The sequence below is a fragment of the Danio rerio genome, chromosome 11 (assembly GCF_052040795.2).
Source record: "Danio rerio strain M-AB ecotype USA chromosome 11, GRCz13ab, whole genome shotgun sequence".
Lineage (NCBI taxonomy): Eukaryota > Metazoa > Chordata > Actinopteri > Cypriniformes > Danionidae > Danio > Danio rerio.
The window spans coordinates 30152948-30166572 of record NC_141031.1 but is presented as its reverse complement, the minus strand read 5'-3'; the positions used below and the strand labels follow the sequence as shown (position 1 = coordinate 30166572).

Below are 13625 nucleotides of genomic sequence, written 5' to 3'. Positions count from 1 at the left end.
ATGGTGGTGGTCAAGTAATTGTGACAGCTAATGTAAATTGCAATCATTTTTTTACATATTTTTGGCACCGTCCTTATTCCGTCCTGATGTTGATAAATCCAGCCTTCTAAAAGCAACTCTACCAAACAGCTCAATACTTGTCAGGTAGATAAAGGTGAATATTTCATTACCCACAGCCTGCAAGACAAACAGTGCAGTACTAAAGTACGGTAAGGCATTTATTTTAATCGCCATGATGTACCAGCTTGCATTAAAAGCTTAAGTCTTCACCCTTTCCTGCACGCACGATTGTGAAATGAACGCTCTGTCTGAAAGCACTAAAGACATTTTTTGCCATCAGCCTTCATCGGTGGTGTTAATCCGTTTCCTATGGAGAAGGCCGAGGGGGTGTGTGAAAGCATCCCTTCAGCTCTGACTGAGTGCCTGGAAGGAAAGGTGAGGAAAGGTTGTGTACACAGGTGATTACTTAATCACTGTATCCTCTGTGAGAAAGGGCCAACAAAAGGTCACGTCACTCAAGCAACAAAGCTCAATGTACCCTCGTAACCACTCTGCTCAAACAACACTGTGCCAGAGACCTCACCTAATCAAGGAGTGGTTGCATTTGTTTTGATAGCTTGGCACATCTCCTGAAACATGCCCATGGTTCACACTTTAGAGGAATTATACTGCGATAATTAGCATGGTTTTACTGGAGAGCACCTTTGGCTTTACACTTTAAAAAATGTCTGTTAATTAACCGTTTTGTGTTTTCATTTTTACAGTTGTGAATTGCATTATGGGATGTTGAAATCTGCTCTGTCGACTTTTGATGTTGAAAATTTAACTCTGTACTTTAACAAAGTGAACTTTGATTGTCATTTTGGTAGTTTGAAGTAATATGATGTATAAGAAATGATATATAGAGACATACAACATACATATTTCTGAACATTACATCAGAATTACTTCACAAATTGAATCCAATTATTCCTGATCAATGCGTAAATGCAATAAAGAGATCTATACTCTAAACTCTACGCTACCTGACAAAAGTCTTGTCTTCGATCCCAGTTGAGCAACAAATAATAACTTCACTTCTAGTTGATCATTTGGAAAAGGCAGAAGGTAGATTTTTCCAATGAATCATCTATTAAACTGCATCAATCATCACAAATACTGCAGAAGACCTATTGGAACCTGCATGGACCAAAGATTCTCACAGAAATCAGTCATGTTTGGTGAAAGAAAAATCAGGGTTTGGGGTTACATTTAGTATGGTGGCGTGTGAGAGATCTGCAGAGTGGATGGCAACATCAACAGCCTTGGGTATCTAGCGCTACTTCTCACACTTGAGCCTCCAAATCAAAGTTCCTGAAAGCAAAGAAGGTCAAGGTGCTCCTGGATTAGCCAGCCATGAGCATGTCTAGGGTAAGATAAAGAAAGAGGGATTAAATATGAATCCAAAGAATCTTGATGAACTCTGGGAGTCCTGCTAGAATGCTTTCTTTGCCAACTAGAGGTCAGATTATTATTTGTTGTTCCTAAAACTTGGTTAGGCGACAAGACTTCTGTCAGGTGTATATCATTGTTCATGGAAGTGTGCTTTGGTTGAACATTTTTGGGAAAAATTTCAAAACTTTTTATCCATTGTATTAAAACAGTATATACCCAAATGTTTAAAACTTTGTATTCTAAATATTTTTTCTATTACAAGCTTTGTTACATGATAAACTTATTATAGATCATTTTTGGAAAAATACAGAAAGCCCAAATTTTGGACCATGGTTGCAGAAATTGTCTTATTGTTTGGCTTTTAATTGAAAAATGAAATATGAAATCCATTTGTAGGATTCCTGAAAAAAGCTGATACAAATCTTTTCTCTGTATAACTTGTATCACCTGCTATTGATATAATGTTGTTATATTGTGTACCTTTTTATTGTATGTGTAAACCTGTTTTCACATATATATTTGTATATATACCCTGTATATATTTGTAATTTTTTATTTCTATTATTATTTTTGTTTGCTTTTTGTAATTTTTTAATTATATATATATATATATATATATATATATATATATATATACTAATTTATTTATTATTATTATTTCTATTGTTCGGTTTGGATTTCTGTAGTACATGTTAAAAGTTTCTAAAATCAATGAACACAATGTTTAAAAAAGTCAATTTTTCTAACTTTTCAAGATTAAAATTTGTTTGAAGATCAAGGTCCCATAATGCAGTTCAAAAGCAGAAATAAATTAAGAAAAATTTTAATTAAAACATGTATCACATAATACAAACTAAACTGCTTATTTAATTTTATCTATTTGGTTCACTCTCCTGGCTTTTTCTTGTGCTTGGTTCCTCATAGAGAGATGTTTAGCATGTGACTGATGACATTCAAAAGTTGCTCTTTGTGGATCTGCAGTTTAGCCACTTTATGAGCCCCTACGAATCTCTACATTGTGATTCTGCGACTAAACAAACATGAAGTGGCTCTTCAGAGCCTTGAGGACTTAAGAGATTTGACAGACCAGTGCCAAAATGTTTTTGAAAGCTCTGCGTTTAACATACTTTTTTATTATTATTACTAAAAGTGCTCTCAGTAATGCTTTGTTTATGTTGTGGCAGTCAATGCGATAATCATTTTAGGCTATACTGACACTTGTAGGAACTTGCGGCATAGCCATGGTTTTTAGTTACAGATGCGCTTATCAAAATACATTTTTTATTTGGCTGGCCGTGTGATTTCAAAATGGCCACACACCCTAAAATCAAACATTGGTAAATGGATAGTTCACCAAAAAATGAAAGTGTATTTACTCTTCCTCAAGTGATTCCAAACCTTCATCAGTTTCTGTTGAACACAAAAGAAGATATTTCGAAGGAATTTAAACCTGTAATTATTGACTTCCACAGTATAGGCAAAACAAATTCTATGGAAATGAGTGCTACAGGTTTCTACATTTAATTCAATTAATTAAAATTCTCTTTTGTGTTTAACAAAAGAAAGAAGCTCATATTAGTTTAATCAAGTAAAGTGTGAGTAAATAATGACAGAATTTTTATTTTTGGGTGAACTATCCCTTTAATAAGATGTGTCAAACGTTTATATGAGCAATTATGACTGAATTAAATTTATATGTCCACTTTATTTTAATACAATTAGCAAAATACATTTCGTATTTGGTAGGTCATTTCATTTCAAAATGGCTTCCCCCGTAAAGGGACCCTCCTTGTGGTGGATGAGGGGATCCCTCTCCAAAAAGTTATTTATTTATTTGGGAAGTAATTAATTTATTTGGTAAATAATTTATTTATTTACCACTTATTTTAAAGTGGTGGTTCACTATAATATCATATTTTAAAACTGTATGTTGTAGCAAAGACTTAAGGACATTTCAATAGTATATGAATGCAGCCTTTATGATGCAAGCTGAGATTGCAATCACTCAGCGATGCAATGTCAGATACAATGCACTTAATGGAGTGAGTGACGTCGCTGTGACGGGTAGGGGTACAGGTGGGGTTAGGTGAGGGCATTATAAAGCATTGGATGCAGCTCAGATTGCACTGCACCAGGTCTGCATCCTGAGCCCTCTTGGACATTTGGCAACGTTAACAATTTAGCTACAAATTCATATTTATCAGTCAAACCGCTGTAAGCACTCACAATCTTCACGAGCACATACAGAGTCTCTCTATGCGGTTGCTTGATATCGCAAAAGATATGAGAATGCTTGGTATTACTCACACATCCTTATAACCCGGATATGTATGAAAGACACTTGTCAAATTTTATTTTATAGACCAGACATGAGGTTCAGCTATGTCCTCTTAATTTCTGATTTAGGCTCAAATACGGAACTGCGAATATGGCTACACTGACATTATTTACACAACAGAGGCAAAGTGCATGCTAGTAGAGGCAATCCGTTAATCACAACACATTAGGTTAGTGGACCAATCAGAGCCTCTTTACATTAAGCCTTTGGAGGATCCAGGAAATATGATATTGGTTTTATGTTAGCTGAGTAGTATAAAATTGAAGTAAGATTTGTGAAAGAATATCAAGTTGTTTTTTTTGTTTGTTTGTTTTTTTTACAATTGAAGCATTAGCACACATTGGTATGAACCCTATAAATATGAACAAGCCTTAAAAACACTCTGTACCATCCCTTTAATATAATATTATATAACATATTGTATCATAATGACATATGTATAATAATATACTGTATGCATCAAAATACATGTACAATTTAGTAGATTATGTGATTTCAAAATGGCCGTCACTATAAGGGGACCCTTCTCATGCGAAATAAAATATATTTGGCTGCTTGGCTCCATAGATATATACACTAGATATCGCATACGAACTCTGAGCATGCGTCAATAGTGCCGCCACATGCTCCCAGGACAAATGTCATTCAAATGCTCTAGTCAAGACAGTGTTACTACGTGAAGATGCTGGACTTTAGCGCTGTCTACGGGTGTAGTAACGATCAAACAAAGAAAATAAAACACAAAGGCAAAACATTTCTTAGGTAAGATTTAGTTTTTTACGCTTTTGTATGTTATGAACTTTTGTGCTAAACGGGTAACGTTATTGATGATAATACAGTCACTGCATTCGACATAAGGCAAAGTAGCACTAACTCGCACTAAATAGCAAGCTTATGCTAATTTTAGTGAATAAAATAAGACAAACAATGCAAAAGGAAAATGACAAGATGCTGTGGTGCCAGAAACTTGTATTATTGTCTGCTAAGTGACGGAGTCGTTAATAACAGAGATTTATTCACAAACGAATCGCTCCCTCCGTCAGTATAAGAAGTGAAAGCAGGAGAGGTGGTGTGTTTCAGGATATGGATTAGATCAAATTGAACAGCGAGGGTGGAAAGTACATTTCTATACACACAAACAAAAGCTTTTTGTTAGGAATGCCTGTGCGATCACTTATCCATCAATGTAGAAAAGTGATGTAAAATTATAATTTTCGTAATAAAAAAAATGTGGATACTAACCTCCGGGAAAATTCCCGATTATAGATGCATGTGTATATCTCTGGCTCTGCATGGCCACAGTCCTCCACTGCAGCTTGGTCCCGCATTCATTTCAAAGGAGCTCTACCCTGTACTAAAATGGCGGCTTTATTGACGCATTCCTTCCAAGAGACAACAACAAGGTAGGTGACATCTAATGTTGGCTCTGCAACTCAACCGGGAAATACTTTTATTATGCTTTTTAATAAAAGTGATTAAGCCATCTGCTTAAGTGCACCCACTTCATGTAAAATAAAACACTATTAGGGATGTGATTTCAAATTATTAGTTGAGGTTTTAGTATTTCTGGTAAATAATACAGCATTAGTCTTTATCTAATTGCCCTTGTTGCTAAACATTACATTGCTGTAAAGAGGATAAAAACACTGAGTTCACTTTTAAACTGAAAGCTTTCTGTAAAAATTTATTCCATTTCCTGGTTAACCTAAATCTGACACATTCAGGTTATGACTTTGGTTGTGTAAAAGGAAACCAATCATCAAATTTTGAAAACTCAAGAGACTTGGAAAAGCGTTGGCATTTTCCCAGGAGCTATAAAAAAAGGAGTAGCTATTAGTGGCGTTTCTAAAATAACTCTCACACGACACTTTTATTTGCCAAGAGGCGTTTAGCTCCATCACTGTATAATGGAACACATCATTTAGGAAAGAACTGTCATTTGCCGCATGATATCCTGTCAAGTATATGCTTCAATTTCGAAAAGCTCCTGTACTCTTGGGCAGGAAGCAGATTTGTTGCATAATGCTCTCTCCAGATGTCTTGCACTATTGCAATATCCCTGCAATTAGAGTCATTATACAGTTCACAATGTGGAGTTGGGGAGCATACTAACTGAAAGCAGTGATGTGGCTAACTTCACTTAAAAATAAAAAAGTGATAGTAGTTCAGCTCTTTTTAAAATAGCACTGGGTTGTTGCTTAATAAATGATGTTTATTATTGTTGTATTACTTGCACAATTTTGCATCGGTAGCTGAGTAAAGGAATAATCACACACACAGTCTGAAAATGTCCACTTGCGCTCTCATGGAAGTCCTGGAAGTTCATATTACTGAATCAGTTCATTCAGAGAGTCATTTAAATAAGTCAGATTACGGGTGGCATGCTGGCTCAATGATTGCCACTTTTGCAAGAAAGTCTCTGGTTTGAGTCTTGACTTGGCCAGTTGACATTTTTGTGTGGAGTTTGCATGTTCTCCCCGTGTTGGCATGGGTTTCCTCTGGGTGCTCCGGTCAGCCGCTTTGAATGTTATTACTCGATTAAATGGGCGTTATCGGTGGTTATCAGCTGATAGGTATAGGCCAGTAGCGCCTACTAGTAGGCTCAGAAGGCTGTTCTCATCCATCCTCATGGTTAATTAGCTATAGGTCACATACAGCTGCGGCCAGAAGTTAACAAGAATTATTTATAATATTTATTACATTACATAATTTTATTTTATTAGGATGGTGCAGTGGGCAGTGCTGTCGCCTCACTGCAAGAAGGTCGCTGGTTTGAGCCTCAGCTGGGTCACTTGGCACTTCTGTGTAGAGTTTGCATGTTCTCCCCGTGTTCGTGTGGGTTTCCTCTGGGTGCTCCGATTTCCCCCACATGTCCAAAGACATGCGCTATAGGTGAATTTGGTAAGCTAAAATTGTCTGTATAGTGTATGTGTGTGAATGGGTGTCTGTAGTGTATGGGTGTTTCCCAGTGACGGGTTGCAGCTGGAAGGGTATCTGCTGTTTAAAACTTATGCTGGATAAATTGGCGGTTCATTCTGCAGTGGTGACTCCTGATTAATAAAGGGACTAAGCCGAAAAGAAAATGAATGAATGAATTTATTTTATTGTCTACCCCTACCCCAACCCTAAACCCAACCGTCACAGTAATGTAAAAACAGATCTGGATCTGGAATCTTTTCTATTAGTATAGCTGATTAACCATGTGGATGGATGATAACAGCTTTCTGAGCCTATACTAGTAGGCGCAGAAGGCACCTACCGGTCCATATCTATCAGCTGATAACGGCCATTCAATCAAGTGATTACATTTGAAGTGGGTGCTAAGGTTTACCACACAGTCCAAAGACATGCAGTACATGTGAATTGAAAAATCTAAATTGTGTGATTGTGTGTGAATGAGTGTGTATCGGTGTTTCCCTGTACTTGGTTTGGGCTGGAAGGGTATCCTCTGCGTAAAACATATGCTGGAAAAGTTGGCGGTTCATTCTGCTGTGGCAACCACTGAAATAGAGACCAAACCAAAGGAAAATCAATGAATGAAGAACAGATTTCATTCTCAAAGTATTTTTTATAAATAAACTGAGATATTTTTATTTTTTTATTTTATTGATGGGGAAGGTTGGGGCGAATCGCTCAGAGATCATCATCTCTAATTTTACATAACCTTTTATTTTTTTGCTGAGCTAAAAAAAAAACCTGAAATTTAATGTTTCAATTAAATGTGAAATTATCAGATTTTTTTTAATGAAACCCTAAAACACATTTTTTTAGATATTGACAGATATGTGTGTGACATTTTGTAAAAACACCATGAGGACTTATTTAAATATTATTAAATTAGGAAGCTATTATGACAACTTTAATAAGTAATACAGTTTGTTATATTTAGATTCGACCCACCACCGTCAGTCAGTTTTGGATTTAGGCTCTTCATAAGAAAAAGTTTATGCACCACTGGCCTATAGCAAAGAGAAAGACAGTGAGAAAGAAAAAAAAGTAAATAAACGAAAGAGAGGGCACATGAAAAAATAATAGAAACTAATACAGAATCTTAAATAAAGCACAGATTTTAGAAGTTTTAACTGCTTTCTTGTTATGAGTACAGTTCCAATTCTTGTTTAAAAAAATACAAAGTTTAGTTTACATCTAGTTTTACAGTGCTTCATGACATTGTAGTTCTTCAGTTCATTAAAATTCACTCTTACACCTTTGTATTTTTGTTCAATATACTTCTCTGTTTCAAATCAAAGTATATAATTTAGTCATTTTTCTCATATCTGATTGGTTAGGTTTATGTTAAGATAACAAAACATTTAAAGAAAAATGAATGGGGAAAAGATTTGCACTGTATATGAAATTTGCATTAATCAAAAATGTCCCAGATGGTAACATCACCACATCGTTTACCAAAGATTTTCAATGCATTTTAAATGATGTAGATCTGCAAGCTGCTTTTCCAGAAGTACAAGTCGAGGCATAGTTCTATCGCTCACACGTCCTCCAACAGCTTATACAATTACATCACTGTTCACCACAAGCCATTTAGACACCCGTTGACAAACCGACTTGCATCACCTTTTGTTTTGGAGCTCTTAATGGATTATGCTATAACTGTGCCAGTCAGTTTTTCAACAGGCTTTATGAGACGGCTTTCGCTTGTCTGTTTTTCTTCCTCGCGATGTTAACTCGTTCTCTCGCAGCAGCTGTTTGGAGGATCGTCTGTCAAAACAAAAGCGAGCGTTTTGTCAGAGAGATGGAGGAAGGATAGACGGTGTTGTGACTGCCACAGGTGGAGAACCTGACAGGACGAATAATGAAAAGTCCCAATCTGCATCCCAAAGCCTGTCACTTTGGAATTTGGTTGAAATTTTCTCAAACAGGAACGGATGGGATGGAACACGCTTTAGTACTTTCTGGTTTATTGGCCGGATGACTGATCTGATGTTAATGAAAGACAAACAAACCATTTGTTTGTGGCGTAACTGAGACAGATGGGCCACAAGATGAGAGAATAATAGACAGTTGGGAATTGCCGTAATGTTTCAGGTGTTAACAGGTACCGGGGATAAAAAGAAAGCATGAAAAATATGGGCCTGAGAGGATTTAATAGAGAAGTTAAGGATGAGGGTGTTTGGAGGTCGAGAGAAAGAAAGACTTCAGACGTTATGACTAATGGCAACTTTAATATAATTTGCCACTCGACTTCATGCTATTCACCATGTTTATCAGGGCTTGCAGTGTGCGACAAAAAGATGACTGAGGCGTAAAGTGTGTCTTTTCACACTCATGGATTACTTACAATGGCTTGAAATTTAGGGCGTGATCTAAGTGTGAAGATACGTGTTTGAACAGCAAGTAAAAGAGGCCTTTTTTGACACGGTGTGGCTCATTTAGTTTAAATGTCCAATAAATATCATCTACATTGTAAGCACAGCTGTAAATAGTTAAAAAAATTGTATATTTAAAAAGTTTTATTTTTTGATAATAAGTAGAAAAACTCAATTACTGTATACTGTATTTATAGATATATACAGTGAGATCAATAAGTATTTGATCGCCCTATGATTTTTCAAGATCTTCTTTGAAAGTATGAAGGGGTTTAGAATGTCAGCATAGGTGCATTTTCACTGTGAGAGACAGAATCTAAAAATAAAAATCCGGAAATCACATTGTATGATTTTTTAAAAACAATTTATTTGTTACTAAACAATAATAATAATGATTCCTTACATTTATATAGTGCTTTTCTGGACACTCAAAGCCCTTTACACACTCCTTGTCTACAACCAGTGTGCAGCATCCACCTGGATGACACAACGGCTGCCAGATGTGCCAGACCACACACCAGCTGAGTGGTGGAGAGGAGACATGATATGGGGATGGTTAGGAGGCCATGGTGGTCCAGAGGCCAGCGGGCAGATTTGTCCAGGATGCTGTGGTTACACCCCTACTCATCCGAAAGACGGCACTCACTGACAGTATAGAGTCTCCTTCACTATACTGGGGCATTAAGACCCACATAAAACAGCAGGTTGAGCGCCCCCTGTTGGCCTCACTAACACCACTTCTGGCAGCAACCCAGCTTTACCATTTGGTCTCCAATTCTTGTACTGACTGGGTGCAGCCCTGCTTAACTTTAGTGTGCAACCATGTAAGTGTTGCAGAGAGCTAGATGCCAACTAAATGTATCTGTTAAATTACTGTGTCAAATAAGTATTTGATCACTTGCTTTTCAGCCAGATTTCTGACCCTCAAATAGTCCAGCTACACTCTGCTCTCTGCTTATGTTTCTAATTTAGTTTGAGGTTGTTAGCTGTCATAAAGGCATCTGTGCACCCCACAATCAGTTAAAAGTCTAATGCTGCGGTCATACTAGAGTTTGAGTATGTGAAACTCTGTTGTACAGCGCTGCAAAAAAGGGGTGGGATTAAACAAGACGATTAGACATTTTAAAAAGTGAGCGATTGGTCCATATATTAAAAATTTCTGTCCAAGAGATCATGTTTTAATCTTCAATTGATCTCACGCAGTCACGTGATACTATTTCGCAGGTCTGAGTTCATTAAGCTTGAACTTTGCATTGCAGCAAACTGCGAAACTTGTCGCACGAGTTAGTCTAATGCATCTCCCTAAAGGGAGAATAGTCCAGTGTGTACGCAGCTTAAGTAGCAACATAGGCAAAACCAAAGAGCTGTCAAAAGACAAAAGAGACAAAATTGTAGACTTCTACTAAGCTATAGAGGGCTACAGGGCTATCACCTTTTTTATTCAACATAAACTGTATATAAAATGCAGTGTGTTTTTTATGTCAGCATTTGTATTTAAAATATGTAAATATTATTAATTTATTTCGAAGTTGCAAATAATTATTTTAGAATGTTTATAAGAAAAAAACTAATTCAGTCTTTCTACTTTTTTATTATCACTATCATCATAATTATTACTGTAAAAATCTATATTTGGGTAATTTACTCATTATTTCTGGAAAAATAAATATTTTTCAGTTGGAAAATTTAAAAGAAAAAAAAAAAGAAAAAAAAAACATTACCTGAAAAAATTACCTTAGCAAAATCCTAAAAGTTTGCAAATAAATTTCTCAAAAGCTCTGAAAAACATTTTTTACAACTTCAAGACTACCATTGATTTACAACTTATGTACAAAAGAGAATAATTTGGTCACACTTTACAATGGGTATATGCACACAGACTTTTAATTTCAGTCAGCCAGCCTCAGGGCTTCCGGTTATTTGTCATCCCATACAAAATTGCAGCGTTTAAGATCTGATTTCTTTAAAAAAAACAGTGATCTTCACTGCCTGAAGTGGGTATCAAACCAAACAAGAAGCACTGTATTAAATGATATTGTTCTGTGCCATGTCTATAAAATAAGAATAGTAATTTTACCCCAGTATTTTCAATGGAATTTCTGCTCGAGCTGGTGGCTAATGTTAGGGCCTGCGTGTAAACAGTCTTTCGTCTCTTTTTACACTTTAACAGCCAAGTGAACGCTTGCGTCTATTTAACTGATTATATTTAAATTACATTACAGCATCGATGCTGCAAAAGCAAACTTGTGAAATTAAAAAGTCACAAAGCTTTCAGCTGAAGTTCATCATTGGCGGTAAAAAACTAGCTGTGCATATACACCATTAGGTTCCATTACTTAATGCATTTACTAACATAAACCAATAATAAATCACAGCATTTATTAATAATCATAATTTAACATTTACTAATGCATTATAAACATCCAAATTCATGCTTGTTAACATTAATGCACTGTGAGTTAATATGAACTAACAATGAACAGCTGTATTTTCAATAACTAATGTTAACTAACATGAGCAAATACTGTAAAAAACGTATTGTTCATAGTTTTTTCATGTTAGTACATAAATGCATTAATCAACATTACATAATACAACCTTATTGTACTAATATTTTTACTACTTACACAGAAGAAGAAACTTTAGGATATGTGCCTCATCGCTGAACCCTTCTGTGGTTTCCAAAAGTGAATACAGATAGGTCATGACTGGTTGCTCATGCTCTGCTTGTTGTGAAAAGGCCTGAATCACTGATTACTCTAAAAGAATAGCATGAACTAGCATGAGTCTTATGAATGCTTTCTAATAAACCATTACCACGACAAGACAGTAGAGGAACTATTCAACTGCGCTTTACTCTCTAAAAAAACTCAAATGGCTAAAAGATGAATGACAGGGTTTTCCAAATTGCCCGTGGTTTTTGTAACACTGAATCACATATTTAATATGTTATGCCTGATTAAACAATGTGTCATTTCTCCCTGTTTTCTTAAGAGTGAGCAGTGAAACTTCATGCGTTTGAACATTTTTTTTCGGCTTGACTTTGATAAATGTTGACGAATGTCTTACTGAAAGGTACGAAGTTTGACAAACGACACCATAAAAATCCAAGTCAAGTATATGATGCAGAACAAAACTTCAATGGCTCTTTAATAGTTTGCAGTGCGATGGTTCACCCGATTTGAATAAACATTAACTCCGAGAACATCAGAAGAAAAATTAGGGCATTTGTCTCCATAAAACAACGTCGCTTTGTATTTCAGTCATGACTCTTATTACGATTCTCTTTGTTTTGCTGACCTGAGACACAATGCCCACGATTTCCCCTCTGCAATGGGCGCCAAGCCTAAGAAATCATCCGAAATGTTCACACTTCTCTCAACCCGACGTCATAAGTGTATTTTGAGCCATACAAGAGACATATTTCATTCCTGTTATAAAGCTTGAATGCTAAACCCAAAACACACTCTCCCATTTTTCCATGCACGCACTAACAGCCCCAAAAGTGACTCGGTAATGAGTTGTTGTTTGACATGCATGCAACATTTGTGCGAGCCGTTTTTAAAAGGAGAGGAAAAGAGAAAGACTGTCGAATGAACTCTGCCTCAAAAGCAGGCCCATCGCTACACTGCCTGTAATAATAGAGAGGAAATTGAGCATTAAATACAAATCAACGGTTATTAATTTGAGCGTGACAGAAGAAGGGCGCTGGGGTTGAAGTTTTCAGCACTCCAGCGCATGCAGTTGCTGTTACTTCACCTCTGCACCTCAGAGAGACGAGCGACTGCAGAAATCAGTAGGCCAGATCACCTCTGTTTGCATTTCTTTAGGTCAAGTAAATTCATACTGTAGTTCTGTTTGATGAAAAGAGGAGTTTGGCTTGGGGAAAAATATTTTTGTATACATGAGGGGGCAGTTTTTTTTCCCCAAGTATGTTTTGAGTAAATTTAGATCTGTTTGCATTTGATTTAGGTGGGACTTTTGGTTAAAACTGTATTATTATTATTATTATTATTATTAGTAGTAGTAGTAGTAGTAGTAGTAGTAATAGTAGTAGATGACGACGACTCAAAAAAGGATTTTTTGTTTAGACTACTTATTTAAAATGAGCTGAATCAACACAGTTATTGAGAATCCACTTAAATCCACCTAAATTTGTTAAAACAATTAAGTTAGCTCAATCAATTTGTGTTGTGAGAACAAAGGAATTGTTTGGAACCCAGCATTTTTTACCGTGTACACTCAAAAAATAGTTTTGCTGATTATTTAAATTACTTATTTAAAATTACTTGAATTAACACAAATCCCTGTGTTATGCCCTTCCAGCTGCAAACCATCACTGGGAATTGTTTTATGTTTATTACAGTTAAATTTTAGTTTCACTTGAAATTAAATGAATCTACTTGTGTTGGGGCAACATGAAGGTGTGTGTGTGTGTGTGTGTGTGTAATTGTGTGTGCGTGTGTGTGTGTGTGTGTGTGTGTGTATATATATTTATAATTTATTTATTTGAAATTGAAAGTGTA

At 36.0% G+C, this 13625-nt stretch overlaps 1 long non-coding RNA gene across 2 annotated transcripts in view; it reads left to right on the top strand.

Moving 5' to 3' along the window:
- The window catches only part of LOC137496701 (uncharacterized), an 82419-nt gene that overhangs the window by 42771 nt on the left and 26023 nt on the right, over positions 1-13625 (top strand). The gene's annotated exons all lie outside the window — the stretch shown is intronic.